The 24951-nt window shown below is 36.9% G+C and overlaps 1 long non-coding RNA gene across 2 annotated transcripts; it reads left to right on the top strand.

Moving 5' to 3' along the window:
- The first annotated feature begins 2206 nt into the window (after window positions 1-2206).
- On the top strand, window positions 2207-24951 carry LOC142181978 (uncharacterized). Of its 2 annotated transcripts, XR_012710878.1 has the most exons (7): window positions 2207-2453; window positions 3361-3460; window positions 20416-21476; window positions 22336-22422; window positions 22505-22628; window positions 22729-23169; window positions 24728-24951. It is a non-coding gene; the product is annotated as an uncharacterized LOC142181978 (long non-coding RNA). The 2 variants fall into 2 exon arrangements; XR_012710877.1 differs by lacking the exon at window positions 22336-22422 and having other exon boundaries at window positions 24728-24950.

Genomic DNA, 24951 nt, shown 5'->3' with positions numbered 1-24951 from the left:
CCAACGGCTAATTTTTAAAAAAAAAAAAAAAAACTGGCGGGACGGGACGGGGGACGGGACGGGATGAAACGGGACAAAACGGGACGGGACAAACGGGACGAAATGGTCGTCCCGTCCCATCCCGTATCCCGTTTAACATTGGCCCATCCCACTTAACTTGAAGCAGGACGGGATGGGACGGGACCGGGACGGGACCCGTTGGACAGCCATAGTCAAAACAAGACTCCAAATACAGTCGAACAAGTAAACTCTCGACGTACTAAATAGGCGTTAGAAATGCCAAATGAAAGCGGCTCTAGGACTGATCCCACAATTATGAGAATACTCGAAGAGCTCACAAAGAGGATCGAGTCCGGAGATAAGAAAATTGAAGACAATGATAAAAAGATGGAAACATATAACTACCGCGTTGACCAAATACCGGGGGCACCTCCAGTTTTGAAAGGTTTAGATGCCAAAAAATTCATACAAAAACCATTCCCTCATAGCGCGGCTCCGATGCCCATTCCCAAAAAGTTTCGCATGTCCGATATACCCAAATATAACAAAACAGCCGACCACAACGAGCATATTACTTCATACACTTGCGGAATCAAAGGAAATGATTTGAATGACGATGAGATTGAATCAGTCTTGTTGAAAAAATTTAGAGAAACATTGTCAAAAGGAGCTATGATTTGGTATCACAGCTTAGCTCCTAACTCTATTTACTCGTTTGCTATATTAGCAGATGCCCTCGTAAAAGCACACACCGGGGTCATAAAGGTGGCTACGAGAAAATTGAATGTCTTCAAAATAAAACAAAGGAACGAAGAGATGCTAAGGGAGTTCGTGTCCAGGTTTCAAATGAAAAGATTGGAATTACCACAGGTATCCGATGACTGGGCAGTGCATGACTTTATGCAGGGTTTGAATGAAAGGAGCTCAATTTTGTCTCGACAATTAAAGCAGAACTTGATCGAGTATCCAGATGTGACATGGTCAGATGTGCATAACCGTTACCAATCAAAAATTTGGGTCGAGGACGACCATTTGGGAGCCCCTTCGGGTTTAGTCCATCCTAACAGGTTCGCAACCAAGCCTCCGAGGGATGCAGACAGGGAATCGAGATTCAACAAAGAACAGTATAAATCATAAGTTGATCGAAGAAACAGCGGCTCGAGCCATAACTCTCCTTGGAATGATCGGAGAAACGATCGAGGCCAAGGTTCTCGAGGACTCATGAGTAAGAGCGGGTTCAATAAGCATACCGACCCTGCTGAGGCTCCTCGATTATCAGAGTACAACTTCATCATAGATGCATGGGATCGTGTCAGCTATTGGGAGAATCAAAGACACCAAATGGCGAAGACCTATACAGACCGATCCTTCTCAAAGAAACCTGAACTTGATGTGCAAGTATCATGGCACACATGGTCATAGAACAGAAGATTGCAGGCAGCTAAGAGAAGAAGTGGCTCGTTTGTTTAACGAGGGCCACCTTCAAGAAATCCTAAGTGATCCGGCTAAGAATCACTTCAAGGAGAGAGGTGTAAGGAAAAATGAGCAAGAAAAACCACAACATGTAATCCACATGATCAGTGGCGGAGTCGATGTCCCTCAACAACCTATATTCAAGCGCACCAAATTATCAATCACTAGAGAAAAATGGACTCAGAGCTATGTGCCCAATGACGTCTTATCATTCTGTGACGAGGAAGCAGAAGGCATATCTCAGCCTTATAATGACTCTCTGGTAATCTCTATCCTTTTAAATAAAATTTAAGTTAAATGTGTTTTAGTGGATCCAAGTAGCTCAGCAAACATAATCACATCGAGCACTACCATAAAATGGGCCTATGGCAATAGTTATTGTAGCAGCGGTTCAACAACCGTTGCCATAGAACCTGTATGGTAACGGTTACAACCGTTACAGTAGCATTTAGGTGATATCAGCACACTTTAACTATAGAACCGTTGCAATTGTAAAACAACCTTTGCCATAGATGCATCAGGCGCAACGATTATATGAACCGTCCCAATAAAAATATCTACGGGAACGCTTTAGTTGTAAAAATTTCTATTGGAACGGTTATTTTCCCTCGTGAATTTTATTATACCCTCCAAAACAATCCCTATTCATTTTATTTTTTAATAATTTTAATAATCTAAATATTAAATAAAAAACTTTTTTGGCACTTTCCCCATTAACTACGATACCCCCAATGCTACCGATACTCCCAAAGTAAAAACATCGAGTCATCTTCTTCTTCTTCACTGATACCCACCCTCATCTCTCTCTCTCTCTCTCTCTCTCCAAAAATTTTCTTCTTTTTCACTGATACACTGTTAAAAACTCTGATACCCCCATATCTCTCTCTCTCTCTCTCTTCGATTCCCTGAAAAACCCTCAATTCTCTCCATAATCATTTACCAACTAAGGAGAAACAATTCGGAGACCCAAAAATATGAAGGTAATAAGATTTGTTTGCTCTCTTTGCACTTTCTGGCTCTTAATCGAGAAATCTAGCCTTATTCATTAGTTCAAGCGAAATAAATTTGGTATTATATATCATGTTTTAGATCTATATAAACTCGTTCTATAATCCTTTAGTCGGTTTGACATCTGTCTTTACACTTCAGATATACTAGTGTTGATGGCTAAAGTTTTTGACTCTTTGTTATCTTGAATAACAATATAGGCATCTTCTCTGTTAAATAACAATATATGCATGCTTCTTTGTATGCTTTATTTTAGAACATTTATCTTTTTTCCCCTAGAATTGATGTCCCAGCTTAATGGTTTATTAAATGATTATTTACATATAAATGGAAGTTACTCCCCGCCTCTATGTTTTAGACTGATAATTGATTAAGTTTTTTCGAATATTGCCAAGATTTTATGTGAATTAGGAGGTAAATCCTGCTGATTTAGCAATATGACAGTGAGTTCTACTTTATATCCTGCAATTTATGAGCACAAAGAAAAATTTAGAATTTTGGATTCTCTATTCAATTGTTCGACTGATTCTTGATTCAATATTTTTGGTATTGGGAGGACAGTGTGATGAAAAATGCAAATTTGAAATTGTTGGTTATTTGCACAAGAATACTGTTTGTTTGCTCCTCTATTAGCTGCAGAAAATTTGCAATTTTGAGTTAAGTTTTGGCTCAGAATATGCACTATTTGAGTGTAATTTATGCACAAAATTTCAGTTGTGATCGGTAGTGGTCTAAACTCCTTTGAGTCTAATTAGTTTGTCTTTATATGTAAGGCAAGATTATTTCTTGTTTTCTTTGCTCGAATGCTCTCCAAGTAATCCTTTTCTGATGTCAATTTTTTTTTTTTTTTTTTGCATGCTACTCCTTGTTGAACTATAGAACCTTCTTTGGTGGTATAGATATTATTAGCTGAGAAAAAGTTTATTTCTAGTAGCCGAGGAGAAATCATTGCTGGTAACTTAGGGAACACTCGTTGCTAGTAAGTTATCTTAATTTAATTTTTTGGTAATGAATTTGTTGGTAGTGTATTTGTGTATTTCACTTATTTATCTTGTTATGTATGTTACCCAAAATTAGTTTATATTGTTATCTTGGGGTTTAACTAATGATGCCTTAAGTTAAGTTACAACATGTTGCTGAAGTCTAATTTTTTTAGAACTGAATGCATGGGTTGAGTACGACTCTAAATTAAAGTACTACAAATGATGGAATAGGCAAGAATTGTTATTTAATATTGTTCTGTAACTTTTTTGTTGCAAGAATACAAAAAAAGTCAACCTATTTCTTAAAGTTACCCAACTAGCTAGATATTTATTATGACAACATGCAGAAAACTCATAAAAATATACAAATGCACCATGTTAAAATTGATTATCTATGTTAAAATTAAAAATCAATATCCCACTTCTCTTTAGTTGCTCCTCCCTCTGAGTTTTCACCTTTAAAAGCATTGGTCAATATCTTATTATATGTAGGTTTATTTGGTTAATTTTGTTGATTTAATTTTATTGTATAGGATTTCAATTGATAATGAAGATAAAAGTTGGATGTATCTCCTAAGATGGACTGATGAGTATATTCGTGGAGTGAAAAATTTTCTTGATAAGGCATTTGAACGAGCTTCCCAGGGAAATAAAATATTATGCCCTTGCAAAAAGTGTATTAATTGCTATTGGCAAGATAGAAATGTGGTGGAAGATCACTTGGTTGTTAATGGTTTTGTAGATGGTTGCACCAAATGGGTTTTCCATGGGGAAGGGTTTTCCTCTATAAATGCACCTAACCAAAGCAATGATGATGAAGGTTCTAACGTGCGTGATGATATTGACGGATTACTTCATGATACCTTTAGAAATATAGAAGGTGAGGCAGAGCAGGAAGAACATATGAGATAGACTCTATCTGAAGATGCTAAGAGATTTTTCAGATTATTAGAGGATGGCAAACAAGAATTATATCCTGGGTGTGAAACCTTCACTAAATTGAGTTTTACTATTTGGTTGTACGTGTTTAAATCCTTTCATGGATTGAGTAATGTGGCCTTTTCAGATATGCTAGAGTTGTTAAAAGAGGAATTTCCATTTGCTCAGTTGCAAGAATCTTTCAACAAGGCTAGAAACATGATAAAAGATTTGGGTCTTCATTATGAAAAAATATATGCATGCCCTAATGATTGCATGTTATTTTGGAAAGACAATGCAAAGGTTGATAATTGCTTTGTTTGTGGAGCTTCTCGATGGAAAGTTGTTTATGCTTCCTTGACTAATACAAGCTCTAAAATCCTAGTAAAGGTTTTAAGGTACTTTCCCTTAAAGCCTAGGCTTCAGAGAATATTCATGTGTCCTGAAACAGCCATTGCAATAAGATGGCATGCTAATGAACGACCCAATGATGGGAATATAAGGCATCCTGCTGATGGAGAAGCTTGTAATGACTTTGATTCTCTACACCCAGACTTCTCCAGAGATCCATGTAATGTTAGGTTGGTCCTTTCAAATGATGGTTTCAACCCATTTCGAACCATGAGCATTTCTCATAGCACGTGGCATGTCATGTTAATGAACTATAATTTATCACCATGGATTTGCATGAAGCCAGAATATATCATGTTATCAATGATCATTCCAGGTCCTTCATCTCCAGGAAATGATATAGATGTGTATCTACAACCATTAATTGAAGAATTGAATGAACTATGGGAAACTAGGATAGAAACATATGATGCTGAGACAAAGAAAACATTCCAAATGTGTGCAGCCTTATTGTGGACAGTTAGTGATTTTATAGTTTTAGCAATGCTTTCAGGCTAGAGCACGAAGGGTAGATTGGCATGCCCCACTTGTAATTATGACACATTCTCACGATATCTCAAACATAGTCATAAGATGTGTTACTTGGGTCATTAAAGATTTTTGCCTCTTGATCATCCATCGAGAAAAGATAAGAAGTCATTTGATGGTAATGAGGAGCATAGACATGCACATACTCCTTTGTCGGGTGTGAAAGTGTTTAAAGAGCTCCGTAAATTTAACAATGTCTTTGGAAAGGGAAAAAAGAAAAGACCTCGGGATAACAAGGGTCCGTGGAAAAAAAGATCTTTTTTTGAATTGCCATATTGGGCGTATAATAAATTAAGGCACAATCTTGATGTGATGCACATCAAGAAAAACATATGTGACAGTTTACTTGGGACTTTGTTGGAAATAGAAAAAAGTCAAAGGATCATCTAAATTCTCACTATGACTTACAAGAAATGGGGATACGAAAGGAGCTACAACCAAGAGAAGATGATGATGGTAGTGTGAGTTTGGCTAAAACTTGTTTCTACATAAAACCAGAATAGAAAAATTTGTTTTGCACCGTTATGAAAAATGCCAAGTTACCAAAAGGGTGTGCTTCGAATATTTCAAATCTCGTGCAAGTGAAGGAGATGAAAATATCAGGGTACAAGAGTCATAATGCTCATTTTATAATGCATTACTTGCTCTAGGTTGTTGTTAGAAAGGCGTTTCCCAAGAACGTCTCGTTGGCCTTGATTACGTTGGGCAATTTCTTTAGAGCCATATGTAGTAAGGTCATAAGGCGAAGAGATCTTGAAAAAATGCAGTCTGAAATTGTTGAAATAACTTGTGAGCTTGAAAAGATTTTGCATCCAACATTTTTTTGACATAATACCAGATTTGCCTATTCATTTGGTGAATGAAATTAAGCTTGGGGGTTCGGATCATCTTCGTTGGATGTATTCCATTGAGAGGAACCTATGTAAGTACAAGGCATTTATTCGTAATCGATGTCATCCAGAAGCATCAATAGCTGAGGGATTTTTGGTAGAAGAGTTCCTGAATTTTTGTTCGAGATACCTATATGATGGCGTGAAGACAAGATTCAGTAGATACATAACTGTGGATGATGAGTGCCCTCAAAATTTGTCACCTATATTCCCTATTATAGGACATCCAATTGGAAGTAAGAAGAAAAATACTTTTCTCATGGATCCACAATTATGTTATGAAGCCCATCGGTATGCTCTGTTCAATACTGGAGATGAACAAGTGGAAAAGTTTATCGAGTAAGATAAATTATATTATATTTATTTAATTTCTATGTTTCTTTTTCTTTATGATTTGATTGATTATATAAAATTCATGATTACAGGGAACATAAGAATTTAATTGGTAGTCACAGTAGATCAAATGCATGGGAAAGGGCAAGGAAGCATAGTCGGGAATTCAACAATTGGTTTGCAGAAAAAGTTAAAAATATTGAAGAACCCGATTATTTAAGATGGCTAGCTAAAGGGCCTAATACGATCGCCAAATGATATATTGCATATTTTATTAATGGATACCGATTTCATACCATAAAACGGGATTCTCGATGCAAGACTCAAAATAGTGGAGTAACTTTATCGGCAACAACCGATAGCTTTGCTAGCTCTAGGGACCAAAATCCCATCGATGATGAGGTTATCTATTATGGAGCTATTCAGGATATCATTAAGATTGATTATTGGGGTTGTTTTAGCATTGTACTATTTAGATGTGATTGGTTTCGTAACGAAATAGATGAATATGGGTTAACTCGTGTATACTTTAACAAATTATATAGTACAGATGACCCTTTTGTGTTGGAATCACAAGTTTATCAAGTTTTTTATGTAGAGGATCCAGTTGAGAAAGATGTTTATTATGCAATGAATAAAGTACTTGTTGATTTGTATGATTTAGAGGAAGAGAATTGCCCTAATATTGAAGAGGCATTTTGGAGAGAGCCTAATGATCACATTGATTCCTTAAGTGGATTAATTGATGCTGACATTAGATGGTCTAGAGATGACGTACCCGTTGATGTCGTTGATATTCCATCTAATGCACAACATTCAAATGATACAATTATAGAAACATCGGAAGAGGATGATGAGTTTGACGATACTGATTGGGACTGGATGGAATCAGATGATTAAAGAGGGAAATTCTGAAATTCTTTTAAATATATTCTGGTTTGAGTGAGTGATAATATTTTTTACCAATATTTTATAATTACTCTTGTTTCTAATATTGCTCTTTTAATATATTTGTATTTGTTTTTTCCTTTAGCATTTTATTCTGATGCTTCAATTTTGCAGGATTTTTGGATCTGGATCTTGTGATATTGTTGCACTTGTTGATAGCAATCGGTCGAGGCTTGAATTGATAGATAATTGAGGTACTGATAATATTTATAACACTTGTCATGTTACATTCTTGTCATGCTATAATACTTATAATTTGAGATCAGTATTCAAGTATTTGCTCTCAAATTCCTCAACCTAAAGCATTTTAATAATCCAATTTAGTAGAGATCTCTGTCCATTTTATAGCCACTCTTTGAATTAGCACACATTTGATTGCTAAATTGGCCCATCAAAGTGTACAGCTCAATACTTGTGTATTCCAATTCCATTGCATGTTATAGCCTCCGGCATATATACAGTTTTCATTCCTTTAATATCATTTCTCAAATGGGGCTTGAGCTTGGCTTCCTTTTCTTGCCCAAGTATTTGATATTTATGTACGGCCATGGACAATCCATCCCGATGCATGCACAAAGAATGCAAAAAAGGGATTTAGGCCTTACTTTGTCTACTGCTTCCTGTCACACATGCTCTTTTTAGCTGTTGCAGCATAGTAAGAGCATATGATTTAGGCCGCGATAACATGCTCATGTGAGTATGTTTCTCCCATTTCTTTCATACCCTTCTCAATGAGCATCTTCTAATGAGTAGAAATAGTGTTCTGTATCGCGGTTAAATCAGCATGTACTTTTTTTCCTCTTCTATGGAGGGAATGAGAGAGGGAGTGAGGGAAAAATATAAGATTGTTCAGCCACAGCGAATAGAAGTGAATCCAATGCCTCGATTTCAGAATCTTAAGATTGTTCAGCCGCAGATTTCAGAAAAATATAAGATTGTTCAGCCACAGCAAATAGAAGTGAATATCAGTATGAAACCTGTCTATGTAACAAACAAAGATTTCTCAGAAGATAATGGTCAGTACTTTGGCTCTTGTTGTGGGGTTTGAGAACCAGCTGAGTAGGAATGTCAACAATCTCGGTTTTGTGATCTTAGCTCTTTACTAATAAACAGACTCACATTTTCACCCACTTTATTGGTGCTTATTAGTAAATATTTCTTACTTTACTAATAAGCACCAAGAAATCAAGTCTTGTGGTACTTGGTTAGGTACTTTCCTAACCATGACTTCAAGTGAAATAAGAATCTAAATCCATCACTTTCTCATTATTAAACTGAAATGGTCCATTATGATTACAACCATCGACAGGCTCAAATGAGAAATCAATGGTGTTGTACTTTCCATCCACCAATTTTCTTGGAGATTTTCAGATAAGGTACAACATCAATTGTGTAAAAATTCTCAAACACTGTTGTTTACTTCTGGCACAGTGTAGCACTGCACTACTATTACTCCATATGGTTTTTTAAGTGTCACGACCCAACTCCTGAATCTGATCGTGATGGTGCCTCTCGTGAAGACAAGGCCAGCCAGTCTAACCCAATTCATCCTTTTAAACAGTTATTTAACACAAATATGGTACAACATGGTTTAATAATACCAAATAGTGGAAAATATAGATAAAATACGGAAACTCAGCCCGACACAGCCCTAACCGGGGTGTCACAAGTCACGAGCATCTACTAGGGTATAAATACAATTGAAAGCCTGGAATGTACAAATACAGACTAATGAAATAAGGAGAGAGAAAAGCAGTGTTGCGAACGCCGGCAGCTACCTTGCTAAACTCTGATGACTCTGCCTCCGATCAGCCAAAACATACCTGAATCTGTACACAAGGTGCAGGGAGTAATGTGAGTACTCCGACTCAGTGAGTAATAAATATAAATAACGGCTGAAAGCAAGAAAACTCGTACAGGTACAAAGCATTCTATACAGAAGCAGTGAAATCACTTAAAACCAGTAAATCAGTGAAGTATCAAATGAAATCTCTTTTAAAATAATTAAAACAGGTAATTTGGCAGTAAATAACAAGTAGAAATCTGCCACTCGGGCTCAGTATCAAAATACAAGTAGAAATCTGCCCCTCGGGCACAGTATCAAAATAACAAGTAGTAATCTTCCCCTCTGGCACCGTATCAAAATAACAAGTAGAAATCTGCCCCTCGGGCACAGTGTCAGTCACTCAATACAGTATAAGCCCATCGGGCTCACTCTCAGAACAGTATCAACCCCGCAGGCTACCTCACAATCACTCATATCAGCCCCTCGGGCATAGTATCAATCACTCAGCATAATGGGTACCCGCGCTCACTGTGGGTGTGCAGACTCCGGAGGGGTCCCTTACGGCCCAAGCGCTATATCAAGCCATCTCGTGGCATCATCACTCAGCATATCCTCACATCACTCAAGCCACCGCGTGGCATATAAAGTATCTCAGGCCATTGGCCTCATATCACTCGGTCTCATATCACTCAAGCCACCGCGTGGCATAAATAGTATCTCAGGCTCTCGTCCTTATATCACTCAGCATATCCTCACATATGGCCCTCAGCCTCACTCAGTCCGAAAATCATCACAAGCCCCTTGGGCATTTGTAAAACATTAGTTCTCAGCCTAAAATATCATTTGAGTTTCAAATCTATATAAAAGTGGCTGAGTTTGTAAAACAATAATCATCAACAGGACTGAGTTTAAATATAAGTAAAAACAGTGAGGAAATAGTGATAAAAATCCCCGAAGGGTTCAAATAATTGGCACGAAGCCCAAATATGGCAATCAGCCCAAATCATGATGATAACAAATCAGTTTCAATCAAATATGCAGTAAAATCATCAATACGGGATGGACCAAGTCACAATCCCCAGTAGTAAAGGACCTCGCACTCATCATTCAGCGTGTGTCTCACCTCAATATAGCACTACAATGTGCAATCCGGGGTTTCAAACCCTCAGGACATCATTTACAATCATTACTCACCTCAATCCGAGCAAAATACTACTCCACAATGCCTTTGTCTCTCAAATCGACCTCCGAATGTCTCGAATCTAGTCATAATAATTCGATACTGTTAATAAAAATTATAGGAATTAATTTCATATGAAATTCTACATTTTCCATTAAAAATCCGAAATTGTACTCAAAATTCGCTCGTGGGGCCCACATTTCGGAACACGACAAAAATTACGAAATATGAAACCTCACCCAACCACGAGTCCAACCATACAAATTTTTCCAAAATCCGACAAAAATTCGGCCTCCAAACCATCAAATCTTATATCAAATCTCTAGGCCCAAATTCCCGATTTATACCTCAAAAACACATATTCTAGCCGGAATATTCAATGATAATTCAATAATATTGACTAACAATGATCATAAGGGACTTACCTCAAGAATTCCCTTGATTTTTCGCTTAAAATTGCCCAAAATCCGAGCTTGGAACTAAGAAAAAAAATGAAGAAAATGGACTGCCCCTTTAACTGCCCAGAAATTTTCGGGGCACTATTCACGCGTGCGGGCACTGTTCATGGGGTACTGTTCACGGTATTGTTCACGGAGTACTGTACACGGTACTGTTCACGGGGGTACTGTTCACCGTACTATTCACGGGGTACTATTTTTGCAATTTTTCTCCAATTTTCCTATGTCCGAAATCACTCCGAGACACCTCCGAAACACTCCCGAGCCCTCGGGGCTCATAACCAAACATATACACTAACTCAAAAACATCCTACGAACTTAACCGTGCAATCAAATTGCCAAAATAACATCATATACCATGAATTAAGCTTTAAAATCCAAGAATTCTTTCAAATTTCATAAAACATCAATTTTTCCATTTTGAGTCCGAAACACGTCAAACACGTCTGTTTTCAACCAAACTTTACAGAAAGTGCTTAAACCATATATAAGACCTGTACCATGTGCCAGAACTAAAATAGGGCCAGATATCATCACTTTCTAATTTAATTTCATTTCCATTTTCCATAAATATTTTTAGAAAATAATTTTACTCAAAAATTCATTTCTAGGGCCTGGGACCTCGGAATTCGATGATTCTTGTTCCTATGAGTCACAAATAATGATACAAATATAGCCCTTCAGTCGAAACTCAATTCAGAGCTCATTTGCTCAGTTCAATACTCATTTCACTCGTTAAACAATTAACTCATGTTTCGTATCAAAAACCCAATCGCGACTTGATGAAATTAGACCAAACTTTCCAGATCAGTGATATAATTCATTATCAAAATTCCAGAAGTTTCGAAATCAAATTTCGATCTCTAGAACTAAAAATGAACCTTTGGATCATTACATGATTATGCTCAAAACGGCAAAATCTTCCAAAAACTCTTCCAAAACTTATCCTAGCCTCATGGGACCCCGACCAAAAATGCCAACATAAGTCATAAAATTATTCAAACCTGCTCCAATCATCAAAACACCTCAAACAACATCAAATTACCCAAAACTCATCGAATTCAAGCCTAAGTTTCTAAAAACTTCCGAAATACTCTTTCGATCAAAAACCCGACCAAACGATGTCCGAATAACATGAAATTTCGCACACACATCACAAATGACATAATGAAGCTACAGTAACTCTCGGAATTCCATTCTAACTACTATATCAAAATCTCGCCTATCAACTGGAATTCACCGAAATACTAACTTCGCCAATTCAAGCCTAATTCTACACCGGACCTCCAAAACCAATTTCGATCACACTCCTAAGTCACAAATCACCTAACGGAGCTAATCAAATCATAAAAATTCCAATCCAAGATTAAATACACATAAGTTAAATTTTGGTCAAACCTTTCAAATTTCAAGCTTCAACTGAGAACTATTCTTCCAAATTCATTCTAATTAACCTAAAACCCAACACCAATGATTTACATAAGTCATAATACACTACACGGGGCAAGTAATGCCCAAGAACTGGCGAGCGAAGTGCAGAAGTTCAAAATGACCGGTCGGGTCGTTACATCCTCCCCCACTTAAACACGTGTTCGTCCTCGAACGTACTTAGAGTTGTTCTAAAAGCCAACCAATAGCTGTATAACTTTACCATGCATATACCCAGGGGTGATCCTACATCACCCTATCTCATATAGGTCCGATAACACAATGTAACTGAACTTTCACAATCAACCTAGCACATAAACCTTAGAACCACATTTCCACTTCTAAAATCGTCTATAAGATCAGAATCTCACATCTATACTTTGAATAAGTCCGAACAAGCTATATTCACCCATACCTGCATCGTCAGGTGCAATTATATCACATACCACATAACTCAAACATATGTAGAGATAAATTCCATTCATAGCAGTTGTACACAACAACCGAATACAGGTAAAAAACCTCTTATCAACTAAAGTCTCATTCCAGCACTTTCATATACTGCCAATGATAATGAAACACGCAATAAGCCATAACCATTTCCCAGATCAACCATTCATGAAGCCACTTTTTTTTTGGCAAATACCAAAGCAAATTTCTGAGCCGAACCTCGATATTATCCTTCCAACATGCTGAAATCGAATCCGTTTTTATTCATTGATGATCCCAACGATCTCATCTAATCCAACACAATTACTCTTCCCGCTCGACTTCCATTATGAAACTCCTATAGAACCGCACCATAGGTGCCTATAACCAACAGATCGTATTGTCTCACAACACAGAAAGGTAACGCATAGATCCTCATAATTGCTAATAGCTCAAAACAACCAAAGAAACACATCCATCGCCAACAGCAACTCGAAGTCAACAAAACCATCTCGATGCTGGACACATATCCCATATAGGTCTACCAATGGACCATACTTCAACTCCAGTTACACACAACAGATAAATAATCCTTCGAAAGTCCACAATGACTGATTCATAGCACATACTAATATCTGACTAACTTACCCACATTTTGCCATCCACAACCATAATCTAACCTTTATATGAGAACTCCTAATATCCAAGTCCATAAAACACATGAATTACCATATCTGATCCCAATTCTGCCACTCTCATATATAACTCACCTCTAGTACCCAATCACCCTACGGGAGATACTCTAAGATTCTTCAGTGCTGCAAAGCAAACCCGAATATCAGCAGCTAACTTGACGAGAAGTGTTGCAATACTACCGAAGTACCATCAAATCAATCACATTGACTCTTTCTGGAACATATACCCTCGTCAAATCACCTCAATTAGCATTACCATTTACTTAATCATCTGGAGATCCCTTCTCAAATCATCTGAAGTTCATTTCTCTAATTATCTGAAACTGCTCGCGCTGCCTAAGAATTTATGACCTTCCATTCAAATCTGAACTGTGGCCTTACACATGCAAATCTCAGTCTTACCCAACATACCGTATAAACCGTACCACTCTAGGATAACTGTGAGAAATTCATATCTTTTCCGAGCCACAAACATCTACGTACTTAATCAGTCAAGAACTTTCCATTGGTCCCATATAGAAGAAAATCACTATACATCCCATGCTACGCATGCCCACAGAAAATATACATCTCCAAACTGCGGAAAAACCATCAAGGACTCTCTGAATTCCCTTTGCACAAATCAGACCTGTCAGGACTGAATCCTCCTAACTCAATCAAGCTAAGCAAACCATCAAAACCTAAGAGCATCGGCGCAAAATACCTGAAAGAACTTATTACCTCGAAAACACCAGGAATTAATCATATCCTTACCATACCGATTCGGTCTACTATAAAGCTACCCTATCTGTCTAAATTTCCTTCTGATTCATCTTCAACTTGATATTCTCTCTTAAATATTCCTAAAAGCACCACATTCGAAATAATTCGCTCTGAAGAACTTCCTGCGGTTCTAAATCCATTACCTCCTGATACTGATACATAGAATCCCATAATTAATATGGAAAACACCATAAGTCTTGACATCTTCCAAGGAAAACTCAGTTTTTATCCATAAGTACAACTTGAAAGCCTCCAATTATTGCATGTAAAATTTTGAACATAATAGGACCATTCTCTAGAGGCATCCACTCTACTCAAATCCCAGTTATATTGATTAACCGAACCACCTGTGCTTCATTTGCAATCTGACACTGCAGAATGTGACCTCATTCCAATATAACTAAGAAACTTCCTGCTCTATGCACCGGGCATTCGTTACCAACCACAACTCAAATCATTCTCCGATTCTCGTACACCCATAAAGCATAACATAGCCTTTATTGAAATTTCCTTTACTCGAGCCACAACTAATTTTCAAATACGCCTCGAACTGGGACCATTAGAGCACATAACCGTGCAATCAACTATTCAATAGTGGACTCCCCCACTTGGCTCAAAGCCATAGGTCAAACACGCACCATAACTCATAACACATACGCTTTATTGCTTCCATAATACCATAGTGAGATTAACTCAATCCTTTATAAGCTCGTGGAACACAGACCATTTGGTACTTCATATCTTCTACAAATCACGTATTTACTCTCATAACAATTAAACCCACTCTCTTAAGTGACCCAAATTAAATTCACATATATATTTCACTTGTAAATGGGATCTTCTAACAGACAACATAAAGATCACACAACTCTAGAACACTTTGCAGGAGATAACCCACCTGCTTCCCCTTAACTAACATTTATGTATACCTTCCACCATCATAAACTATACGCAGTCACTTAGTCTTTCTGAGTCTGAACTCATACCGCAACATGAATTTAGTATTATTTTTTTAATTCACTCACAGCTGGAAACATGAAAAGATTCTTCACACACCTATAACTCGGGGCTATACCTCGAATCAAGATGGAATTCAAGCACCTAATAGTTCTTCTATCCTCCAGTAGACCCTTCTTGGCGTTTCCAAATCATATGAATACATCTCCCAGTACTAACATACTCATCACATAGTTACTCAACCGTCACTTCCATTAATAGGGATAATACCGAACATATAAGTTCAAAACACTTGCTCACACAATCAGTACCTCGGTGCTCAAGCCATAGGCAAATATCCGTCCTCAAGTCCTTCAGACTGGACCAACATCGACTTATAGAGATCACACCTCACCCCTCGATCGGGAAATCACAAACCATCAAGGCACATCTGATACTGAGCGCTCATGCGCGCATACGAACGCGTGGAAGGATTTCAAAAAGTTACATTTCAAGCTGAATCAAAGGACGCACGATAAGAATTCAAGAATGTGAAGTTTTCCTAAAGGTTCTGCAGCCTCTCGAGGATAAATACAGACGTCTCTGTACCGATACGCGAGACTCTACTAAACCTGCTCATGACTCGTGAGATCTATGTAACCTAGGCTCTGATACCAACTTGTCACGACCCAACTCCCAAACCTGGTCGTGATGGCACCTCTCGTGAAGACAAGGCCAGCCAGTCTAACCCAATTCATCCTTTTAAACAGTTATTTAACACAAATAGTACAACATGGTTTAATAATACCAAATAGCGGAAAATATAGATAAAATACGGAAATCCAGCCCGACACAGCCCTAACCGGGGTCTCACAAATCACGAGCATCTACTAGGGTATAAATACAACTAAAAGCCTAGAGTGTACAAATACAGACTAATGAAATGAGGAGAGAGAAAAGCAGTGTTGTGAACGCCGGCAACTACCTTGCTAAACTCTGATGACTCTGCCTCTGATCAGCCAAAACATACCTGAATCTGCACACAAGCTGCTGGGAGTAATGTGAGTACTCCGACTTAGTGAGTAATAAATATAAATAACGGCTGAAACAAAGAAAATAATTACATGCACAAAGCATTCTATACAGAAGCAGTGAAATCACTTAAAACCTGTAAATCAGTGAAGTATCAAATGAAATCTCTTTTAAATAATTAAAACATGTAATTTGGTAGTAAATAACAAGTAGAAATCTGCCCCTTGGGCTCAGTATCAAAATACAAGTAGAAATCTGCCCCTCGGGCACAGTATCAAAATAACAAGTAGAAATCTGCCCCTCGGGCACCGTATCAAAATAACAAGTAGAAATCTGCCTCTCGGGCACAGTATCAGTCACTCAGTACAGTATCAGCCCATCGGGCTCACTCTTAGAACAGTACCAGCCCCGCGGGCTACCTCACAATCGCTCATATTAGCCCCTCAGGCATAGTATCAATCACTCAGCATAATGGGTAGCCGCACTCAATGTGGGTGTGCAGACTTCGGAGGGGCCCCTTACGGCCCAAGCGCTATATCAAGCCACCTCGTGGCATCATCACTCAGCATATCCTCACATCACTCAAGACACCGCGTGGCATATAAAGTATCTCAGGCCATCGGCCTCATATCACTCGGCCTCACATCACTCAAACCACCGCGTGGCATAAATAGTATCTTAGGCCCTCGGCCTCATATCACTCAGCATATCCTCACAAATGGCCCTCAGCCTCACTCAGTCCGAAAATCATCACAAGCCCCTTGGGCATTTGTAAAATAGTAGTTCTCAGCCTAAAATATCATTTAGAAATATCATTTGAGTTTCAAATCTATATAAAAGTGGTTGAGTTTGTAAAACAATAATTATCAACAGGACTGAGTTTAAATATAAGTCAAAACAATGAGGAAATAGTGATAAAAATCCCCGAAGGGTTCAAATAATTGGCACGAAGCCCAAATACGGCAATCAGCCCAAATCATGATGATAACAAATCAATTTCAATCAAATATGCAGTAAAATCATCAATACGGGATGGACCAAGTCACAATCCCCAGTAGTAAAGGACCCCGCGCTAATCATCCAGCATGTGTCTCACCTCAATATAGCACTACAATGTGCAATACGAAATTTCAAACCCTCAGGACATCATTTACAATCATTACTCACCTCAATCCGAGCAAAATACTACTCCACAATGCCTTTGTCTCTCAAATCGACCTCCGAATGTCTCGAATCTAGTCACAATAATTCGATACAGTTAATAAAAATTATAGGAATTAATTTCATATGAAATTCTACATTTTCCATTAAAAATCCGAAATTGTACTCAAAATTCGCCAGTGGGGCCAATATCTCGGAACCCGACAAAAATTACGAAATATGAAACCTCACCCAACCACGAGTCCAACCATACAAATTTTCCCAAAATCCGACAACAATTCGGCCTCCAAACCATCAAATTTTATTTCAAATCTCTAGGCCCAAATTCTCGATTTACACCTCAAAAACACGTAATCTAGCCGGAATATTCAATGATAATTCAATAATATTGACTAACAATGATCATAAGGGACTTACCTCAAGATTTCCCTTGATTTTTCGCACAAAATTGCCCAAAATCCGAGCTTGGAACTAAGAAAAAAAAAATGAAGAAAATGGATTGCCCCTTTAACTGCCCAGAAATTTTCCGGGGAACTATTCACGCGTGCGGACACTGTTCACGGGGGTACTGTTCACGGTACTGTTCACGGGGTACTGTACACAGTACTATTCACGGGGTACTATTTCTGCAATTTTTCTCCAATTTTCCTAAGTCCGAAATCACTCCGAGACACCTCCGAAACACTCTCGAGCCCTCGGGGCTCCTAACCAAATACATACACTAACTCAACAACATCCTACGAACTTAACCGTGCGATCAAATTGCCAAAATAACATCATATACCATGAATTAAGCTTTAAAATCCAAGAATTCTTTCAAATTTCATAAAACATCAATTTTTCCATTTTGAGTCTGACACACGTCAAGCGACGTCCGTATTCAACAAAACTTTACAGAAAGTGCTTAAACCATATATAAGACCTATACCGGGTGCCGAAACTAAAATATGGGTCCGATATCATCACTTTCTAATCAAATTTCATTTCCATTTTCCTTAAATATTTTCAGAAAATAATTTTACTCAAAAATTCATTTCTCGGGCCTGGGACCTCGGAATTCGATGATTCTTGTTCCTATGAGTCACAAATAATGATACAAACATAGCCCTTCAGTCAAAACTCAATTCGGAGCTCATTTGCTCAGTTCAATACTCATTTCACTCGTTAAACAATTAACACATATTTCATGTCAAAACCCAATCGTGACTTGATGAAATTAGACCAAACTTTCCAGATCAGTCCTATAATTCATTATCAAAATTTTAGAAGTCTCGAAATCAAATTTCGATCTCTAGAACTAAAAATAGACCTTTGGATCATTACATGATTATGCTCAAAACGGCAAAATCTTCCAAAAACTTTTCCAAAACTTATCCGAGCCTCATGGAACCCCGACCAAAAATGCCAACATCATTCAAACCTTCTCCAATCATCAAAACACCTCAAACAACATCAAATTACCCAAAACTCATCGAATTCAAGCCTAAGTTTCTAAAAACTTCCGAAATACTCTTTCGATCAAACACCCGACCAAACGATGTCCGAATAACCTGAAATTTCGCACACACATCACAAATGACATAATGAAGCTACAACAACTCTCCGAATTCCATTCTAACTACTATATCAAAATCTCGCCTATTAACCGGAATTCACCGTAATACTAACTTCGCCAATTCAAGCCTAATTCTACACCGGACCTCCAAAACCAATTTCGATCACACTCCTAAGTCACAAATTACCTAATGGAGCTAATCAAATCATAAAAATTTCAATCCAAGATCATATACACATAAGTCAAATTTTGGTCAAACCTTTCAAATTTCAAGCTTCAATTGAGAACTGTTCTTCCAAATTCATTCTGATTAACCTGAAACCCAACACCGATGATTTACATAAGTTATAATACACCACACGGGTCAAGTAATGCCCAAAAACTGGCGAGCGAAGTGCAAAAGCTCAAAACGAACGGTCGGGTCGTTACATTAAGTAACCATTTTGCTTGTTGATAAAATGTTGGGAGATCAAGCCAATGCATTACTTGAGCAATTGAAACCAAATCTATACTTGACTCTGCTCCGTTTTTTATTTCAATTTCAGCCATTGACATCTTCAAAGAGGTACATATGTATTGAACATTCGAAATCTTTGCTGCAAATTGCAGCTGCTTTGGACTTCTATATGTGGCTATAACATTCTTGTAGATCTTAGCCAACTGAGAAAAACAATAATTTAAGAGCATTCAGGATAACAAAAACAGTTTGGAACAACAAGGATGCATATTTTTTGAACTCTTAAATATATTATGCGACGATTAAACATCCCCCAACAGAACATAAATTTTGATAAGTAAGTCAAAAAAAATATTGTTATGTATGTACCTCTTAACTTAGTAGTGGATATCAAAACAGAGGAAAGTCATTTTACTTTACTTAATTAAGTTTTATCAATCCGTTTGTCCATATAATTGTTGTTTGTTTTTATAGTTATAGTTTTTTACAACATTAATCTTTTATTTTTTTCTTCATCTGTGCCTATTTTTAAAAAAACACTTGCTTTAAATATGTTTTGTGCTTAAAGTCCTCAGATCTGGCGATCCTCGATACTTTTCGTCTTTGACTAGCTGGTTTCACTAAAGTTGAGTAAGTTCAGGCTAAATTTTTTGTGCCAAAAATAAATTTCTTTTCAAACTTCAAGGGGTAGGAAAGGGATGTCCAAACATTTAGTGCTTAGTGGATGCAACATAGATATTTGTTCCATTGTGATGCCATCAAGTGATTTTTTATAGAGATTTTTTGTTTTAAAGAGAAAACTTTAAACTTGTATCACTCAAAGGAAGGTATAGTACATCTTTATGGCTCCAGATGTTACTCTTTATTCTTTTCTTTCTTTCAGAATCTAAAGATTGTTCAAAAAATATAAGATTGTTCAGCCACAGGGTTTACCATGACTCTTGTACCTACTGTTTGTATCTTAGCAGTATGAAGTTACTCAATTGATTCTATTGTTAGTATTCAAATACTTCTTGGCTCTCATGTGTATCTAATTTTGAACAGAGGACAGCGGATCATGAATTAGGAAGGGCGCTCAAGTAAAAATAAAAAATTAATAAAATGCATTGCAGCTGGATCGCTTGCATCTTTGTGAAACCTAAAGGTTTCGTCATTGAAAACAAACAGATTTATTAAAGCTCCAAGGTCACTACCTCTGCATTCTACTTCTACACCAGCACAAACAGTACATGAGCAAGTGCAACAAATGCCACTGAACTCTACACCTTCTGCATCACAAGTAGTGCGTGAACAATTGCAGCATTCTACTTCTGCACCAGTACAAACAGTACATGAGCAAGTTCAATAACAGTACACTGAACTCTACCTCTCTTGCATCACAAGAAGTACGTAAATAATTGCAACAACTACTACTGGATTCCACCACTCGTACTTCACAAACGGTACAAGAACAAGTTGAGGATTCTTTCAATCATGAAACAAACGAGCAATCCGAGAAAAAAGGAAAGAACATATAGATTTCAATCATCAAATTCAATAACGTAATGACATTTGGTGATTATTCTTACTTCATATTAATGTAGGTCCTTCTTCTGAAAAACGAAAAAGAGGAAAAACACAAATGCAAAGTGTTAATGGTAGGAAAGACCGAAAGCAAATTGTGCTAAATGAGAACAATCAACCCATAGGTCCTACTAATGATTATGTAAATAAGTTGGGTAGCTTCCTTGGTACATTGGCAAGGAATGCGACATTTTGTCCTCTTAATGTGTTTGATTGGAGGAAACCTGAGACAAAAGAAGATATGTGGAAATATGTCAAGGGCTAAAATTCGCAATATTCAATAGGTGTGTGTGGATATTTCATTTTGTTTACACCAACCTAACTTCTCTAAATTTGTAGGGAAAATATGACATTCATGAAGGTGCAAAAAAGTGGCTTTTTCAATCAATTTCAAATGCTTGGAGAAAGTAAAAAACCAGTTATATAAAGACCATTTTGCACCCTATGAGAATAACAAGCTTCGAACAGAGAATATGCCAGTTGATGTTCCGGATTCTCAATTTAGGGAACTTCTTAGATATTGGAACTCTGATACCTACACGGTAAAACTGAATATTGTTCCATGATTTGCTTAAAATGTCTGATTTTTGTTTATTTAGAAAGCATGTTCTTAGGCGAGAACGAAATGGAATGAATAGTTTGCAATTCATTACACATTTACATGTTGTAGATATTTCTGTGTTCAGAAAGGGAAGTTATAACTTGGTGTTCAGAATTCCAACTTTTGCTTTCTCTACTTGTTATCATTTTAAAATGTTATTCTACTGCATTGTAGCTGACTGGATAAAACAATGTGGAGTAAATCATTTCAAGTTTCAATACTTCAAAACTACTGCATGCTAAACACTGTTACACAAGTTTTAACGTAAGTTGTTGAGATGCTAAATTTCTGTAGACAGTTATCTGAAGTAACTTGCATATAAGTAGCACTTGACTAGTAATACAGTGTATCTATCTCTAGATTATAATTTGCGCTTTAATAAAGAACCAGATATACCATTTTTGAATTCTTTAAGATTGACATACAAAGAGTCAGTATGGTGGTTGTTCAAATATAGAACATGTTATCAACTGCTGCTTTAATGGGAATGACAAGCAAATGATCTTTTTGAGGAAGATAAATTAATGGAACTAGATGGAGAGTAAGCACTAAGAAGCAAGGAGGCTTAATTTGATCTTTTAGCCCAAGTGTAATTTGGCTTCCCCTCTACGCGTCTCTATACTGTTTAGTTTACCAACAAAAAAAGTACAACCAAAGCGCTAAATCCTTGATTGATCTGGTAAAAAATTCCATTAAGAGAATAAAACATTAAAAACTATTCATTCCATTAGGTTGTGCTTATTCATGCTTATTTATTTATGACTAGAGAACGAAATGTTCATTTACACTTGACTTTGCAGAAAATGAAAGAAATCAACACTGAGAATCGCAAAAAGTTGAGATGTCTAAACACTGCTGGCAAAAAACGTTTTTCTAGAATATGCGAGGTTTTATATTTTTTTTCTTATTATTCTTTTAAATTTGCTAGCCATAATCTGAACTATTTTATACCACTTTTTATGTAACCAGGGAAAAAAGAAAGAAACTTCTGAACCTCCATCAAGTAAGGACATATTTGTGGCTACAAGAAAAAGAAAGCCTGATCGAGTATGCAAGGCCTCGTAATCGGATACTCTTAATAAAATTGGATGAGGTACTAATTTAAAGTTTGTTGATATCATTTGTCTATTATTAGTTATTGACTCAATTTTATATACTTTCTAATCTAAAATTGACTCAATTTGGTCTTGTAGGCTGAAATGGATAGAATACAATCAACAAAAGAAACTAAAGATAGTTGTCAATCAGTTGACGAGTTTGCGTTCGTCATGGGACCTGAGCATCCAGGACGCCTAAGATTGTACGGACGTGGGGTTACCAAGACTTCTTAAAAAGAAAAGTGGGGGATATTGGAACCTCTTTAAGTTCTACCGATGAGATGCTACAATAAAAAATGGTAGAAATGGAAGAAAGGATGCAACAAAGAATGCAGGAAAAGTTTAATGCACAAAAAGATGCCATGGAACTACAAGTTGCAGTTAACATCATTTCACAACTTAAGCGTCTGAATCCATATTTACAGGTTGATCCCAGCATGCTAGCTTTCAATGGTCGTTCACCTGGAGATACTTCCTCTGCACAACAAGTTGTTGTGTAACTAATCAATCGTCTATCTACTGGGAGTAATAATCGAGGTCAGTACGTACTCTTCTTCTCTTCCACCTCCTCCTTCTTCTTCTTCTTCTTCTTCTTCTTCTTCTTCTTCTTCTTCTTCTTCTTCTTCTTCTTCTTCTTCTTCTTCTTCTTCTTCTTCTTCTTCTCCTTCTGTTGGTTTTCTACTACCACTGCTCTTTTTGATAAGGCATAGTAACTATTTGACGGGAAATATTTTGGTAGTAGAGCTAGAAATATTTTTGATAAGCAGTAGAGCGCAAATTGGTGTGCTCACGTGAAAGTAGAGCGCAATTTTATATGCTTCTTATTGGTTCTCCAATCAAAAATAAAAGAAAAGTCTCCTGCTTAAAGTTCCCCTCCGAACAAAAAACAAGAAATCATGCACTGTACCTTGGTATCTTAATAAACAACAAAAAATAAATTCATGTGAGGAGCATAGCCTCCTTTTAAAATTTGATGCAAAGGAGTATATGTTCTAGAATCAACAACAATCGTCTGACATAAGATAAAATCTTTTCAATGCCTTTTTTTGGATCTCCACAAAAAGCTGGTTCCCATAGTGCTCAGCTTGTTACTTGATAAAAATTCTATGCTAATTAATCCTTCTTTTTAGCATCACCATCAGACTTTTCCACAGTTTCAGCAACACTTTCGGATGGACCATCTTCTGATGGCTTTGCGCTCTCTGATGCAACACCTTCTAAGATTGGCTGATATGATAGTTCTATTTAACTGTATATCTAAATGTATTTATATTGTTTGATAACTTTAGGTTGTCTTAATATTGGATGGACTTCACAAAAGTCAGGCATTGGCCTTGGCAGTAGGATTTTTCATTTATCCCCTATCCCCCATTTTTTGTCGTTTGCTCTTTCCATTATATTTGGCATTAGCTTATAAAAGCCAAGGCTAGAATGGTTAAAAGTTGTTATTAGTTATTGTTTAGGGTCATGGTCTAACTTTTCTTTGTAGCTACTGATATATAGAAATCATTCTCTAGCCAACAAAGGCTAAAGTTATTTATACAGTTCTCACAACTAGAAAGTATAGGGGAATCTATACAATATTTGTGTAGCGTGGGTGGAAGGTCTGATTACTATAATGCATTCTGATTGAAATCAATTGGACTTGTTCTCATTCATAATGGAATCTTAGATGTATATTAGGGATATGTCTTGACCTGGTTGTTTGTATGCATGTAGTTCACAAGCATATATCTGAAATCAGCTACATATCTGGTCTTTATAATTTTATAATTTGTTAGTCATAGCAGTGATGTAATCTTAGGTTGTGATATTTTTGCAGTGATCCTAAAAATAGTTGGAAACATAATCTCTTGGCTACTTTATATTACAATAAATTATATTCTTTAAGAGATATGACATGTTGCGTCTAGTATACTTCAAAACTGCCTGTTTTAAGTGCTGAAATGTTGGAATTTTCTCAACTTACAAAGTTACAATTAGAAGAATGAAAGGGAAGATGCAACCAACCCATTCTCTACTTATAAAGTTACAATTAGAGAAAATTCTACTATACCCATTCTTATTTAATGACTTTATTTATTCTCTTTTGTAGGTGGAGCAACTGAAGAAAGGGAAAATGGAGAAGGTGGAGCAACTGAAGAAAGGGAAGATGGAGATAGTAAAGATCTAGACCTTACTTAAGAAGAACTTTGAGTTATTATCGATATTCTTGGAGTCTTTTGTTATAACATTTGAAATTTTAACTTTTGAAGTGTTGAACTATAAAACTTATGTAATTGGGTTAAAACATTTGTTATTATCGTTATTCTTAGATTA

Source organism: Nicotiana tabacum, chromosome 6, assembly GCF_000715075.1.
Source record: "Nicotiana tabacum cultivar K326 chromosome 6, ASM71507v2, whole genome shotgun sequence".
NCBI lineage: Eukaryota > Viridiplantae > Streptophyta > Magnoliopsida > Solanales > Solanaceae > Nicotiana > Nicotiana tabacum.
The sequence above is the reverse complement of the archived record's forward strand: the minus strand, read 5'-3'. Positions and strand labels throughout refer to the sequence as shown.